The 17,740-nt window shown below is 39.1% G+C and overlaps 1 protein-coding gene across 2 annotated transcripts in view; it reads right to left on the bottom strand.

Moving 5' to 3' along the window:
* Positions 1-17,740, bottom strand: part of MTUS2 (microtubule associated scaffold protein 2) — a 589,185-nt gene that overhangs the window by 553,855 nt on the left and 17,590 nt on the right. For both annotated transcript variants that reach the window (XM_047723045.1, XM_047723044.1), the window contains exon 2: positions 13,382-13,454. The gene's annotated coding sequence lies outside the window, so the exon portion shown is untranslated. The remainder of the gene's footprint in view (positions 1-13,381; positions 13,455-17,740) is intronic.

Raw genomic sequence — 17,740 nt, 5'->3', positions numbered from 1 at the left:
GAAGAACACCAAGGGCACACAATGGGGAGATAATTTACTCATCTTGAAAAGCATCCCTGAGAAACAACATTCACGGAGATGTCTCTCCAGAACAGGGGAGCTGGCTGACACCCTTTCCCTCCCCTGCCCCTCAGCATAAACACAGAGCTACCTGCGTTAAGCAGCTCAGTGCTTACACTGAGCCCCACTGCCTGGCACACTAGTGGGACTGCCCTTCTCAATCAAGCTTACCTTGGTCCCAGTGTGGCAGGCTCCTTCCCCAGAAGACCAGCACAGGCCTCTGCCCAAACCAGAGAGTTCTACAGGGTCTCAGCTCTGGTGGAGTTGGTGTCAGGTCTCATTTCACAAGCAGACCAGAACAAACCTAGTTAAAAGTTGCCACATTCAGGCCTGGGACCAAACATTGCCTATAGTGGTCAAAAAGAGTCTTGCAGACAACTGGCCTGAAGGATAGAGCAACCAAAACACAACAGCAGAACACATGCAGCACACACCAGAGACACTCCCTGAAGTGCCAGGCCCTGGGCACTATGCGACCTCTTCTTCACAAAACCATTACTTTCAGTAGTAGGAGACATACTGGCTTTTCTAACATAGAGGAATAGGGAGAGACTTAGACAAAATGCCAAGAGAGAGGAATTATCCCAAATGAAAGAACAAGGTAAGGCTATGTCCAGAAATCTAAGCAAAAGAAATATAAGTAACATGCCTGATGGAGAAATTAATCATAAGGATAATTCACTGGGCTTGAGAAAAGAATAGAAGACATCAGTGAGACTCTTACAACAGAAATAGAAGAGTTAAGAAAGAATCAACCTGAGATGAAGAATACAATAAATGAGATTGGAAACAGGCTCAATGCAATGAACAGCAGGCCAGAAGAAACAGAGGAATGAATTAGTGACCCAGAAGACATAATGGAAAATAAAGAAGCTGAACAAAAAAGAGAAAGAATTATGAAACATGAGAATAGAGAATTCAGTGACTCCATCAACCATAATAACACCTGTTATTATGGAAAAGAAGAGAGAAAAATGGGGCAGAAAATTTATTTCAAGGGTGCCTGGGTGGCTCAGATAGTTAAGCCTCGGTCTTCAGCTCAGGTCATGGTCTCAGGGTCCTGGGATTGAACCCTGGGTGGCTCAGATGGTTAAGCCACTGCCTTCAGTTCAGGTCATGGTCTCAAGGTCCTGGGATTGAACCCCACATCGGGCTCTCTTCTCAGCAGGAAGCCTGCTTCCACGTCTCTCTGCCAGCCTCTCTGCCTACTTGTGATCTTTATCTGTGTCAAATAAATAAAATATTAGGGAAAAAAATTTATTTCAAGAAACAATGGCAGAAAACTTCCCTAATCTGAGGAAGCAAACAGATATCCAGATCCAGGAGGCACAGAGAACTCCCATAAAAGTCAACAAAAGCAAACCAATGCCAAGACATATTGTAATTAAATTTGCAAAATACAGTGATGAAGATAAAATCATAAAAACTGCAAGACAAAAGAAGTCCTTAACTTACAAGGGAAACATATAAGGCTAGCTGGAGATTTCTCAACAGAAACTTGGCAAGCCAGAAGCATGATATATTCAACATGCTGAATCGGAAAAATCTGTAGCCAAGAATACTCTATCCAGCAATTTATCTCCTATTCAGAATAGGAGAGATAAAGAGTTTCCCAGGCAAACAAAGACTAAAGGAGTTCATGACCACTAACCCAGCCCTGCAAAAAATACCAAAGGGGACTCTTGAAGTGCAAAAGAGAGACCAAACTTTACAAAGACAAGAAAGAATCAGAGAAAATCTCCAAAAAACAACAACAACAAAACAAGTAATAAAGTGGCAATAAATACATACCTATCAATAATTACTTTGAATGTAATGGACTAAATACTCCAATCAAAAGCAATACTTATATCGGATAAACTAGATTTTATTGTTCTTATTTTGTTTTTATCCTGCTTTGGTATCAGAGTAGTACTGGTCCCATGGAATGATTTTGAATGTGTTCCCTCCATTCCATTATTTGTAAGATTTTGATAAAGACTGTTATTTATTTTTTTAAATGTCTGGTAGAATTCACCAATGAAATCATGTGGTCTTGTGCTTGTCTGTGCTGGGAGATTGACTCCTAATTCAATTTTCATTCTCATTATTGATCTAAGAAGATTTCCTATTTCTTGGATTCAAGATTCATGATGCAATCATGGTAACTTGCATGTTTTTAGGGAATATGTGGATTTTTTTCCTAAGTCATCTGATTTGTTAGCATATGATTGTTTATAGTAATCTGCTATCACACTATGTATTTCTGTGGTTATCTATTATATTGTTTTCTCTTCCATTTTTCATTTTGGTTTTTGAGTCTTTTTTTTTCTTAGTTAATGTAGTTAAAGCATTGCCAATATTGTTTATCTTTGGAAAAACTGGTCATTACCTTCAATGTTATGTTATTGTTTATTCTGGTCTTTATTATATATATTTTATATATGATTTTCTTTGTTATTTCCATCCTCTACTAAATTTCAGCCAAGTTTCTTCTTTTCTATTCCTTGCAATTTAATATTGCTTTTTTGAACTTTTTTTCTTAAAACAAGCATTTATTGGATAAATTTCATTCTAATACCCACTTTTGCTACATCCCATAGGTTTTAGAAAATTGTATTTTTTTCCTTTTGTTTTGAGACATATTTTGATTTGCTGTTTGATTTCTTATTTGGCCCACTGCTTGTGCAGTACTGTGTTATTTAATAGTTACATATTAAACATTTAATATTTACCAAAAAACATGAGTTGATACAGCTATTATGAAGAATGGTGTGGAAGTTCCTCACAAAATTAAAAATATAACTGCCATATGATCCAGCAACACCACTACTGGGTGTCTATCTAAAGAAAATGAGAACACTAATTCAAAAAGATATAAGCTCCCCTATGTTCACTGCAGCATTATTTATTAAAGCCAAGACCTGGAGATAACCCAAATGTCCATCAATAGATGAAAGGATAAAGAAGGTGTGGTATATATACAATGGAATACTACTCAGCTATAAAAAGAATGAAATCTTGCCATTTGTAACAACATGGATGGACCGTGAGGATATTATACTAAGTGTAATAAGTCAGAGAAATACAAATACCATATGATTTCATTTATACATGGAATCTAAAAAACAAAACAAAATGCAGACTCCTAGACATAGGGAACAGACTGGTTGTTGCCAGAGGGGAAGGAGGTTAGTGGAGGGATACAAAATAAGTGAAAGGGATCAAGAAGCATAAACTTGGGACGCCTGGGTGGCTCAGTTGGTTAAGCAGCTGCCTTCGGCTCAGGTCATGATCCCAGCGTCCTGGGATCGAGTCCCACATCGGGCTCCTTGCTCATCGGGGAGCCTGCTTCTCCCTCTGCCTCTGCCTGCCATTCTGTCTGCCCGTGCTTGCTCTCTCTCCCTCTCTCTCTCTGACAAATAAATAAATAAAATCTTTAAAAAAAAAAAAAAGAAGCATAAACTTTCAGTTATAAATAAGTAAGTCATGGAGATCAATGTATAGTACGGAGAATATGGTCAATAAATGTGTTAACTTGGTAGGGTGACAGGTGGTAACTAGACTTATCAGGGTGATCATTTTGCAATGTATATAATATCAAATCACCATGTAGCACACCTGAAACTCATAAATTATTATGTCAATTATGCCTCAATTTTTAAGAAAGCTTGTTATTAAAAAAAAAAAAAAGGCATCAAAGGCCAAAAAATAAGGGAGGTCACCAGTGAAAAACTGCTACTAATCATCCTACATGCAGTGTAGCCTCCAACCCCCTTTTGTTCAAAATCATCTTTTTAAATATCTTCATGGGACCACTTGACGTGGGATCTTGTAAAATTCTCTAGTGAGTATGAGCAATATAGTCTATTCATTCAGACCAAAATTTTGCCACATTGGCACAACTGATATTTTGGGTCAGAAAATCCTTTGTGGGTGACTGTCCTTTGTGTTATAGAATGATGAGCAGCCTTCCTGGCATTCCCAGTCATGACAACCAAACGTGTCTCCAGACATTGCCAATTGTCCAATGAGAGAGACAGCAAAAGTACCCCTATTGAGATCTAGAACATTCAGGCCAAAAATATTCTTTAGTCAATAGCAGAGAGATTGATGGAGAAAAAAGGCTTAGAATATTGTCAAGTGATCATTAATGCAAAGCTTACCAAAAGACTCTTCTATTCAATTTTCTTTAAACTCAACAATCACACCCCCTTTTATTGAAAATATTCCAAAATATAGTTGATCCTTGAACAACATGGGTCTGAACAGGTCGATTATATGTGGATTTTTTTTTTTTACAGCACAGAACTGTAAATGCATTTTCCTTATGATTTCCTCAGTAACACTTTCTTTTCTTAGTTTATTTTATTGTAAGAATATAATATATAACATATATAACACAAAATATAAGTCAATCAACTGTTTATGTTACCAGTAAAGCTTCTGGTCAACAGCAGGCTATTAGTAGTTAGGTTTAGGGAAATCAGAAGTTACATGTAGACTTTCAAGTGCACAGGGGGAGACCCTTCTCTAACCCCCGCATGATCAAGGATCAACTGTGTTAGTCTCTTGTCCTGCCCCACTAGACACCACTGTGAATAATTTATTTCTTTTGACTCTTTTAGCTCTTATAGTAGCTAAAATTATTTTTCAGGACAGCAACTACTGTCATACAGTAGTACAGATATAAAACAAGAATATCAAGTCAATACTGATTGATCCCCAAACATACTAACTTTAAGAGGCTTAGAAAGAATGGACGAGAGGTGACCTGTCAGTCTCAGTGTCATTCTTCTGCTTTAAACCATTGTTTACATATTGGTCTACCCCATCAGACTGTAAATTCTTAGAAAACGGAAACTGAATTTTATTTCTCTTATGTTTTGAGTATCTAGCATAGTAAATATCACAAAACAGACATTCAATAAATATTTATATACCTGAACTACAGAAAGAGTAGGGAGCGGGAAATATAGATAAAACATGGAGTGTGCAGAGGGCCCTGCATTTCTGCTGAGGATTTTGACAATACCCTGTAGGTCTACATATGGGGTGGTCAGATATGAGGGCTGAGCCCCACCAAGGGAGAAGGCTCAGGTAAGTAAATGCCAGCGTCTGCCATGGAAGAAGGACTAGCTGTACTTCTCATGCCCACTCTCCCTCCAAAGCTGAGTTTTGCAGACAGTGGACACCCAAATGCTGGAGTGATAAGGAGCCCACCTGGCATTAGAGAGTATAACTCCAAAGTGGCATCGATCTTCAGGGAAGCTTCCTGGTTTTCTCAGATGGTGCAGATGGAGGAATTAGGCCAGGAAGGGAAAGAAATGAAGCCTTCCCAGCAAAACCACCCTCCCAACTCCTAACTGATTCCCCAGCATTTGCCAGAGCAATAACAAGACAGAAGACACAGCACAAATAACAAACGAGAAAGACGGTGACAAATTCAAAGGAGTCTTAAAAGTCTCAAAAGTTACCTTTAATGTCTTCTAGAATCTACCCTAGGCCTGATAACCTACTGAGTCCACCTCCTGACTCCTTCCTGACCACGGGTCCTTTTCCCTTTTCTCTTGGACCAGTCACTGTCCTTATTCCCTCGCAGGGCTCCCATGCTCCTGTTTCTTCCCTCTGAGAGGCAAAACTGTAAATTCCACACTCATCCCCACGTTCTTCTCTGCACTAGATCCAACCAGGAGAATAAAGATGCCATCAAAAAATTGAAATGATGTTGACTCTATTTACAGAGACTCCAAACTGTTCATGCCTGTTTCAGCATATCCCCACGTACTCAAGAACGTTACCTTAAGCTGAGTTGCTGGCAGACTTCTCTTACCATCCTAAATACAGGCCACTGCATTGGCTCACCCAGGATCTAAGGAAGTCAACTCTTCCACGCCATTCCCATCTTAAATGATGAAAACCACAAACAACGAATCCAGCCCTCTGTGTCTTGCTCAATGTTTTCATCCACCAAATATTTACTAAGGCCCATTATCCGCAAGGCATTGTGTAAATAAAACTGGAGTGAATGAGACATGGACCATGCCAGTGAAGAGGTAAGGAAATCACATACCTGTGAACAACTACATTACGGGGTAGAAGGATGCATCCCACACAAGACACTGATGAGGTGTTACAGAGCTGGGAACTTCACAGACTGCCATTTCTGTCATGTCTGCCTTTTAGGAAGAGGATGAGTCCTAATACCCTTTTCCTACTAAAATTCATTGGTTTTGTTAAGTGTTCATTTTCTTAATAAATGAAAGACTGCTTTGTTTTCTGAACACACAAGAACTGCTTCTACGTGAAGTGGAAGAAAACATGAGTTCTTCTGACAAGCAGTCTATTAAAAAGCCACCGTTAAGTGGCATATTGTTTGCACATTTATAATAGTCTGTGGGGATGAACCTGCCCAGATAATTTAATTTCTTTTAAAGGGGAAAAAAAAAAGAGAGTACAGAACTAAAATATTGAAAGGACACATACAGCTTTTGACTTGATGGACTCAGAAGTATATCCGTACATTCTGGCTGATGTTAAAATGCTCCAATGAACTGAAATACATCTTAGAATTTACAATTGGCCAAGTGTTTCCAATCTAATTCTTTCATGCTTTTTAGTTATTACAGAAAATCACTATTCTTCTAAATTAAACTCTGAGGAGAAAAATGCCCTGGATTGGAGACCTCAAAACTTAGTTTAGATTTCCCCATGGTTTGTTCTCACGTGGCTTCTACTGGCTTCCACGTTTAAGAATGTTGGTTCATCTGTACCCCAATGTTTATAGCAGCAATGGCCATGGTCGCCAAACTATGGAAAGAACCAAGATGCCCTTCAACGGACGAATGGATAAGGAAGATGTGGTCCATATACACTATGGAGTATTATGCCTCCATCAGAAAGGATGAATACCCACCTTTTGTAGCAACATGGACGGGACTGGAAGAGATTATGCTGAGTGAAATAAGTCAAGCAGAGAGAGTCAATTATCATATGGTTTCACTTATTTGTGGAGCATAACAAATAGCATGGAGGACAAGGGGAGAGGAGAAGGGAGTTGAGGGAAATTGGAAGGGGAGGTGAACCATGAGAGACTATGGACTCTGAAAAACAATCTGAGGGTTTTGAAGGGGCGGGGGGTGGGAGGTTGGGGGAACCAGGTGGTGGGTATTAGAGAGGGCACGGATTGCATGGAGCACTGGGTGTGGTGCAAAAACAATGAATACTGTTATGCTGAAAATAACAAAAGAAAAAAGAAAAAAAGAAAAAAAAAAGAAAACCAACCAAATAAATAAATAAATAAATAAATAGAATGTTGGTTCATTAACAAACTAGTTCAGCACAGTTATATAAATGTATTAAAGGCTCCTTGGTGACAAATCATAAATTGAACAGCCCTCCTCCTGTATAGGACTCTTTAATATGTCTTATTTTGAGAAAGGAGCTGGGGAAAAAAATATATATTTTTAAATGTAAGTTTAGCAAGTCTAGTAATGTCAGCTTCCCAAAGGAGACTTTTGAACATGATCTTACTTGGAAGGGAATGTAACATTTCCTTTGTGCCCAGCACTGTAATATTACTAGGTGCTCTCACTTGTTAACTCATTGGATCCTTCCAGAACTACAGGACAGGGGGTAGCCCATTTTAAGGGAAGAATGCAAGTCAGATCAAATGCTATGATACAACCCAGAACGTCACCAAACTCCACAGCATCCTTTGTCATGGCTGGCCCGTGACCAGTCTAGTTCCGAGCGACAAACACAACAAGCTGTCTTTATGTAAAAAAGTGGGAAAAGGAATCCAACTTATCAGGGACCCTCCTGCAAAGCCAGTACTTGAACTGAGTAAGTTCTATGCCATGAATAAAGGATTGTTTCTCTCCAGTTTCCTAAATGAAGCTTAGGTATTGCCTTGATCTCTCACTAGGTCTCTGCTGCGGAAAGAATCAGAGGACCATGTGCATCTTCAGTTGAGATGGAAGAAAAAGGACCTCACTTCCCAGAGCCACCAGCCTCCAGCCTGTCTTACTCATTGTACAAACATTCACTGAACGCCCAGCATGTGTCAGTCATTCAGTGGTGGAGGTATCAGGAAAACAGCAGTGAAAAAGCAAACGTCAGTCCCCCATCAAGTTTACATTCCAGTGATGAGCAGGGCCTACAGGAGCAAGATCAGAAAATGCTGGAGACCCCTGCTCTCTCCACCACCCAGAGGCCAAGGCTGCTCCCCAAGCTACGCTGGTTAACAGTCACTTCTGAAAAGGCCATTCTGCCTATCCTGACCTCTAAGGGGAATACCCTCATCCTAGCAGCTGAACATTACACACACACACACACACACACACACACACACGGCATTTTAAAAGATCAGGATGCTAAGCACAGGAATAATAACCATAAAAATATGATGAAAAGTCAAATACAAAATCCTTTTTAGACAAAGGCAAATCTTAAAAAGCCATTTAAAAAGAAAAGTCATTTAATTCATTCTCTGATCGTTAGATAGAACGAAACTCGACCTTCAAAAGAAGGACAAGGAAATGATCTCCAGCTGATCTCTCTACCCAAGATCCCAAGCTGCTGCCCCCAGGAAATCCCTGCCAAATGGCTGATGTCAGCTCAGGTTCTCAGTGTTTCCAAGAGGAAAGGGGTAGGAGGAATCCACATTGTGCTAAAATGTACTAAAAGTAACTCATAAAACATGTGAATAACCCAACCATTTTAAATTCTCCTGTAATTTCAGTGATAATTTTAAATACAATGAACTCATCTGACAGAACATGAGTATCACAGGAACTCTTCCAGGAACCCCATTGTAAATCATCATTAACTGGACACGTGTTCCCGTATCACCCAGCTCCCTATTATCTGCCTCGAATAACCGTTTGCCTACTGGCGCGCTTACCCATTTAATTACCAAAGATGCCACAATGCCAGTGTGATCCAGGCCCCTGTGTGTGTGTGCCCTGATGACCTACTTTAATAAAATCTGGCCTCGCCTCAAACAGAACACAGGTTTAATTTCCAGCTAGAGAGGCCAGATAACAGTGTGTATCTAACAGTATGAGCAAGCAGTGCGCGGAAAATTGTGCAGTCTTGTGCACATACAAAAACAGACAACAAAGAAACCTATGTGGTTTCTATCATCTTAACAGGATCAACCAGGTAACGTTTACTGACTCTGCCTCTCCTCGCCCCAACAACCAATTCCCGAAAATTCTGGGCTCTGGATCTATGAACTTAAATATTAAAAATGTGTCTGGCCTTCTCTTCTCCTGTGTTTTCTAAGAAAAAGATGGATATGGGAAAAATATTAACCCCACCTTCCCTGAAATAATGGACTTTAAGACCCTGGGGCTTCTAATCTATCCTCAAAATAATGCTAAAGCAGAAAATAAGACACACAAACTGCTGAGTTTCTTCATATCCTCAAACATCTGAGGATATTTCAGTCCTAGTTGACATTTTGATATTTTAGAATCACAGGACCTTCTTTGGTGGGGGGAAAAAAGTGCCAACATATTCTTTAAAAACCTCTGAGGCCTCTGGGAAACAAATTGCAACCGACAATTCCCTCACATCTCATTATGTGGTACAAATTTATTTTTAGGCTTCCTCTGGTCTTGTTCAGCTGGTGCCCTCTAATGATAGAACTGTTTGCTCAGTTTTAAAACAATTCTGTGTATGAAGCTATCAGGCTCCATATTATGAGGGCCGAGACAGGCTGATCTGAAACACATGGAATCTGAGAAAGGGAAAACCCTTTCAGGAGTCTACTGGATCTCGTCCAGCATCCAAAGGGGCAGCGCAGCAAACGTCATGGTGAAGGGCATGGCTGGCTAAACACACCACAGCTGGAAAATGAGGGTGATGGCATCTTCACAGGGTGTTTAAGGGGAAAATGAGGAAAACAAGTGTGGTGGGCTCTGCACAGCACCAGAGCAAGTGAGTGCTCGCTGTGTGTCACATATTATTAGCATTTAAACACTGTCAAGTGATTTCACTCCATTAAGCAGCCATTAAGTACATGGCGCTAGATACCTAATAAAACCGCCTCCATCACATGAGAACCTGCTAACATTCCTTTTTAAAGAGCTACTCTTTATGTCTAAATCTCTCTCACAGCAGAGTATGTACATCTTTATAGAATCAACATAAAGAATCTCTGATTTAAAATAATCAAGGGGCGCCTGGGTGGCTCAGTGGGTTAAGCCGCTGCCTTCGGCTCAGGTCATGATCTCAGAGTCCTGGGATCGAGCCCCGAATCGGGCTCTCTGCTCAGCAGGGAGCCTGCTTCCTCCTCTCTCTCTGCCTGCCTCTCTGCCTGCTTGTGATCCTCTCTGTCAAATAAATAAATAAAATCTTAATAATAAAAATAAAAATAAAATAATCGAGACAATCATTTGGATCATGTAGTGACAACTGTTTTAATCCAAAAATTATGGAGATTAATGACAATGAGAATGCTGCATTGTTGTTAAATATGTTATTCTGTGTCATTTTAACATTTGTTAGGCTAGTGCTTTCACAAAGACTTCTTTAGCATTTTCTAACAGCAAATGTCATTTTCCCTACTGAAGGGTAAGGAAAAAGGAACAATGAATTTATTAGCTTAATATCACAGGTGCCAACTATTAGATCCCAAAACATTTTCCTACTCTCACTCTTCCGTTGGTATTCTAAAGGCAAAGGAAAAAAAAACAGACATAAAATCCAGACATCTAAGCAATTACCTGGAGGAGAAGGAGGGTACTGATTCATAAAAGCCTCCTTAACCCATTCACCCATTTTCCTTCTGCTCTGTTCAGTCATTAAAAAAAAAAAATCTACATAATATCTTTCTTCAAAACACAGATCATGTATGTATGACGGGGTAGAGAAGAAAGGTTTCAGATGTAAATAATAACAGGGCTCCTTCCCCTATAAATGGTTCTCTGAATGAACATGTGTTCCTCTACTTCTGTATTTAGAGTATCAACCACCCCACACACACACAGACACACAAACACAGAGGAAAGAAAGGTGGGCTGTGAGCAGGGGTATGGGAAATAAACGTTGATGTTCACTGGAATTACAACAATTCTCTGAAGTCTCTTTATTGTTATTCTTAATGTAAGTAATATCCTTTGGGGGAAGAAGGGATAGGTAGATGATAAAATGAGAAAACTAGCTTGGCATTCCACGAAAGGGAGCTCCTTGAATTTCCCTCTAATCAATTCTTTCATCAACACCAAGGAAGCAAAAGCTTCTTCTCAGGCCCTGTTGGTTGTTTCCATGACCTGGCATCTTCCCCACCTTCCATTTCCTCCTTCAGAGGAGTCAACATGACGGCAGCCCCCACCATCCCTCCACCAGATCCCTTGCAGCTGCCACCACCACTCTTAACACTCCCACAACCATTACCATCTATCCATATCACATTAAGTTTCTTCCCCTATCTGTTCTTCTCGTCCTCAAGAACACATAAGTTATCAGCCACCTTCTCCACCTGTAGCCCTATCTCTCACCCTAAAATACTGCTGCATCCTCCTTACCCTGTATTTGTCAATCAATATCTACCCATTAACATTAGCTTAACAGTTTTTTGTCTCATCAGAAGATTAATTTAAAAATCTGTTAAAGGGACACCTGGGTGGTTCAGTCTGTTAAGCGTCTGCCTTCAGCTCAGGTCCTGTTCCCAGGGACTTGCATTGGCCCCTTGCTCAGCAGGGAGCCTGCTTCTCCCTCTGCCTGCTGCTCCCCCTGTTTGTGTGCACACTCTCTCTCTCTGACAAATAAATATATAAAATCTTTTTTAAAAAATAAATAAATAATAAATATCTGTTAAGTAGGGAAGACCCATCCATTTTGAACACCCTCAACATTTTGAAACAACTTCCTTTAACTGAGGAGAAAAAAAAAAAACACTCAAGTTTAAATAGTCTTTGAGAACACAACCACCACAGAAATGGTAATCTACAGAATAAAGCCCACTTGAGTAATGTTGAGACTCAGAAAGTACATATTCTATATCATTAAATCACAGGAACTCAGTCCTAAATTTGATGTAAACATACAAGTTTAGGTTTTCATTTCCTAGTTTTACCCCTAGAAATCTCAGGCTACCAAAACCACAGAAGCTGCTGTCCCTCTAAGCTTCTTCCATGTCACCCAAGTGTCCAGTGAAAGCCATACCCCACACTGTTGTTTCTCTCCTCTGTCCCCAATGACCACACTTAATAACAAGCTTCCCTTCCTCAGAGTCTACCCTGAATTGAATCCCAACAAAGCAAAGCCAGCCTGGTGGTTGTTCAAGTTGTACACTATGCAAGTCCGCCACATTTAAGGGGCCACTAATCACATCATTAGCATCTCTACTCTTTCAAAAACTGTATATCTTTGTTACAACATTGAGGATTTAAAGATGGATAATTTGATTATTTATATTATAATTTTCCAGCATATGGCAAGAAAGTGTCTTGTTCTAAAAATCAGTATAGTTCAATGATTTTCCATCAGATGGAAGGAAAACGTCTGTGGAAGGGGTGCCTTTGTCTAATTTGTACAAAATGCCATATGGGCCAGCAGCAGCCCTCGAAAAAGCTTCTCTCAAACATTTTAAACTTTCTGCGGTCTTGGCTGTTCACTAAAGCGTCTGCTCTTGGTTTTATAAACTCTGTTTGCACTGCATTAACTACCCCCCTCCCACCAATCTGGGCTTTCTCTCTCAATAACTTCAGCTATCAACCACATCCTCTCCTCAAAGCAAGCCCCTAAGTACTAACTGCATCCTCTTGTCCTATTTCTGTCAACTGATATTACTAAACACATGTTAACAATAAAATGATAACCTTTTGTCCCAGATTAATTACCGCTAGGAAAGAGATATCCATTATAGACACATTCCTCAAATTTAACATCATTAACAACCATGTTGCTTGAACTTGAATTTCATCAATATCTGAATAGATTCCTTACAATTTTTAAAGATTTTATTTATAGAGAGAGAGAGAGCATGTGTGTGTGTGAGCAGGACGTGGAGCAGAGGGAGAGGCAGAGAGAGAATCTCAAGCAGACTCCAGGCCCGGCACAGAGCCTGACACGGGGCTCAATCTCACGACCCTGACATCATGACCTGAGCCAAAATCAAGAGTCAGATGCTTGACTGACTGAGCTACCCAGATGCCCCAGATTCCTCACATTTTTTTTTAAAAAGCAGAATTAAAGTAAGTTTCCATATCAGAATTTATTTTCATTTACTTTTCTCATTGATAATATTTATCAAAAATTTACCACCAGCTATATCCTTTGCATGCCAGGGACCCAAGTCAAATGAAATAATAATAGTGAGCCACGTACTCACCTTGACCCCCAGAAAAGGAGTTTTACTGCCATTGGTGACAATTTGCCCTAGTTGACAGTCCAGGTATGGAAACCTTAAAAAAGCAAAAGACAGAGGAAAACTTAGAAGAAAGGAGACAGATTTAGGAAAACACAACCAGTTACTTCATGGTAATACTGCTTCTCCCAGAAAAAATAAAGTTAGTTCAGGAGTGCTCTCATCTCTGCAGTAATAGTACCACAAACAAACTCTCCATAAGTGCTCTTCTTAAGTGAAGTTATTTCACAAACTCACCATTTTTCCATTAGCTGCATCTGGGATTTCAGAGATTCTTCATCTTATTTTCAGATTAATCCTCAATGAATACATGACTTCAATTTTCTTTCTTTCTTAATCCCTCAAGTAGTTAATGACCTGAAAGCTGATTCTTAAATACACCATATAACTGAAGCATATTAAGAACTTAAGACTTGGCTCTTGTAAGGGGAAGAATAACTCTGATGCATGAATAATTATGTGTGTTTGGTAGTTCCTAATTTTCTTAAAGGGCATCAAATTTATACTTTGTTATACTTCTTATTTTCTTCTTATTCAGAAAAAAATTAAGAACTAGAAGAACTATGAGTCCTATAATATTTTTTTTAAATGGCTCCATACCCAGCACAGAGCCCTTTGCAGGACTTGAACTCATGAGCCTGAGATCAAGACCCAAGCCAAGACCAAGAGTCAGATGTCTAACCGACCAAGCCACCCAGGCAACCCACAAGTTCCACAATATTAACTATAGTAATATTAATTAAGTCTATAATAAAATTGTATTTTAAAAAACAACAAAAATTACTTTCCTCTCTAACTTGTCAAGCAACTTTAGTTTTAGGTAGTAAAAAAAACACAAATTTTCCTCCAAGATGCTACTGCAGTAGATGTCACAGAATGTCTGCTATTATCAACCTAAGTCATATAAAATTGGTGATATCCAACCATCGCTTACCTCAAAACCTGATAATTTCATCTCTTTTCCAAGCCAAAAAACAAAAAAACAAACAACATAAAACAAAAACAAAAATAAAAAACAATAGGATTGGACAACAACTTAATCTTCAAAACACCTATTGCTCAGCACATGTCATTTTCCTAAGCAGCATCAGTGGTTTGGGCATTAACAGCTTCCATTAGAACCTAGCATCTTCATGGTACGTGAAATGTAACAAGTGAATTGCCTCCGGCATTTGGAAGGGGCTGAGCGTATCTCCTCAATTCTTTTTTCCAACCCAGTCTATTTACTGCCAACTCCCTCTCAGCTTCCTCCTTGCAACATTAAGAGCCTTTTCCAAGCCTCTTAATGTGGCAGAGAGAACAGCTGAGGGCTAGAAGGCAAAAGGTGATGGTAAGAATGCATCTCTCTAAGAAGGGAAGGCCAAAGGGAAAGCATGTCAGAATGAGTGAGGAACAAGGAGCATGGGAAGGAAAGCAGAAGGGCTGCCCACTCACTAATGCAGTCCTTACACGGTGGTGAGCATCACACCACACTGGGAAAATTAAACAGGTCCAAGTCGAGATGGGAAGAAGGGAAAGTTTACTTCTGTCTCACATATTTGGTAACCCATCTTATCTTAGGAGCTAGCACAACCAGAACTTCCAGGCCATCCCACCATTGCTGTGAACACCTCCACCACCGCATGACCATCACAGCCACCCTCACCACTACAGATGCAATGCAGGCATGCACAACACTATTGGAACTACAAACTAACAGAATAGAGGCCATGTGAATGCCCTAGATACAAAAATGTACCTCTTTACACAATGTATTTTCTTCTGAGATGGAGTAGAAACTGTCCTAAAGATTTCCCTCCTACCAGGAAACCCATTAAATGAGCAGCCTACATGAGCTGCTTTTTTGTTTTGTTTTGTTGCAAGAATAAGCAGCCAATTGCAAAATAAACTTTTTGAACTCTTCTTAGTACCATTTATCTAGTACATATTCCCTATTTTTTATACATTAATTTTTTATTTTTTTAATTTCTTTTCAGTGTACCAGAATTCATTGTTTATGCACCACACCCAGTGCTCCCTATTTTTGAAAATTAATTATCTGAAGAAAAGTTGTGGGGCCAAAATCTGCATTCTGACTGCAGAGCCCCAGCTGACATGCTAGGTGCAACCTATTGTTTGTTCATATCCAATCAGAATTTTAAAACATATAGGACCAGGAGAGGAAATGCACGAGTAGTAAATCCTACCTTCAGAGGCACTCTTGACTGTTCTAGTACCAATCTTCCCTTTAAAACAGAGATATTACGATAAAATGTGGATCACTGTAATGCAGAAGATATATGTGTTAATGATGGAAATTGCTAAATGATAGCACTAATAGTAGCAGAGAATGGAAATCATTATTATTATAATAGGTACGCCAAAAATAAAGAGCTACTACAAATATAAGAGCCTGGAATTAACAGACCAGTTGGAATTGCACCACCCATTGTGAAAGAGTTAGAAATTGACATTATGTTAATACAGTGATGGACTAAGTATGAACATAGTTAAGGATTGTTAGCTAAGGTATGTGAAGACTACATGCATGCATGTGTGGAAGCTACCAGGTAATAACCAAGCAAAACCACTCTGTGAAGAGCCAGAGACTGCCTAAGAACCAACTGGCCAACCTCTTACGGAAAAGCCCTAGGTCACTGGTAATTATTACTGAGATTAGAACAAGGTCTGCAGAACATCAGCAGGCAACAAAACAGGGAAGATGACATAAAAGACAAGGAAAGCAGGTGTTACCTAATGCCTTGGAGTACTATATAAAAAGACTATATAACTCAACACCAAAAACAAAAACAAACAAACAAACAAACAACAATGAATAATCCAATCAAAAAATGGGCAAAAGACATGAATAGACATTTTTCCAAAGAAGATTTATGGATGGCTAAAAGACACGTAAAGATGCTTAATCACCAGGGAAATGCAAATCAAAGCCACCGTGAGATATCACCTCACACATGTCAGAATGACTAAAATTAAAAACACAAGAAACAATGAGTGCTGGTGAGGATGTGGAGAAAAAATAACCCTCATGCCCTGTTGGTGAGAATGCAAACTGGTGCAGCCATTGTGGTTAACAGTATGGAGGTTCTCCAAAAATTTTTAAAAAGAATTACCATCTGATCCAGTAACTCTACTACTGGATATTTATCCAAGAATATGGGAACACTAATTTGAAAAGACATATGCACCCCAATATTTACTACATTATTTACAATAGCCAAGATATGGAAGCAACCCAAGGGTCCATTGATAGATGAATGGATAAAGAAGATGTGATACATACACACACACACACACACACACACACACACACACACACACATACTGATTACTCAGCCATAAAAAGGAATAAAATCTTGCTACTGGCAACAACATGGGTGGAACCAGAGGGTATAATGCTAAGTGAAATCTGTCAAACAGAGAAAGAAATACCACATGATTTCATTCACGTGTGGAATTTAAGAAACAAAACAAATGAAAATTTTGGAAAAAGAGACAAAAAAAGAAAAAAAAGACAACAACAACAACAAAAAAAAACCAGACTCTTAAATACAGAGAACAAACTGGTGGTTGCCAGAGGGGAGGCAGGTGGACAGATGGGTGAAACAGATGAACGGGATTAAGAGTACATTCATCTTGATAAGCACTGAGAAATGTATAGAATTGTTGAATCAATAAATTGTACACTTGCAACTAATATAACACTGCTAATTATACTTGAATAATAATTTTTAAAAAGAGGGAAAGCTAAATTTAGTTAAAATGGTAGGTAAATTTAATGACTATTTTTTAAATTCATATAAAAGGACAAAATGAACAGAGAAATTGCAAACAACCATATCTTCCCCACACAGAATGGCTCATTTTTGGAGTGAGCAAAAAACACAAAACCCTAAAGCACAATTTTCAAATTCAGAAATTACATCAATCTGATCTTGGTTTTGAGCTACAGACAATATTTTCAAACAACAGGACATAAAGTCAGGGAATTGGTATGCAGCTCTCTTAGCAGACTGCTTATAAGTTTGGTTTGGTGTCATAAGAACAGTATTCTTGGAAAAACCAATTGTGTTCAATTTATAACTGATGTAACCAAGTGTTTATTACAGTAAAGTACATGGTGGAATACTTCACAGCAATGAAAATGTTTGATCAAAGCCATGGAAGAACCCATGAAATAACATTAACGTTAACTAAGATACACCATCCCATCCACTTATTCAAAGTACAAAAACAATCCCAATGAAAGGATTGGGAAAGTGAACCTTGCACATGTTCAAAAATGAAACAAGTGCATAATCATCACCGAGGGAATCTATTAAA

Source organism: Lutra lutra, chromosome 3 (genome assembly GCF_902655055.1).
Source record: "Lutra lutra chromosome 3, mLutLut1.2, whole genome shotgun sequence".
NCBI lineage: Eukaryota > Metazoa > Chordata > Mammalia > Carnivora > Mustelidae > Lutra > Lutra lutra.
Note: the sequence above shows the minus strand (reverse complement) of the source record. Positions and strands in the feature narration are given on the sequence as shown.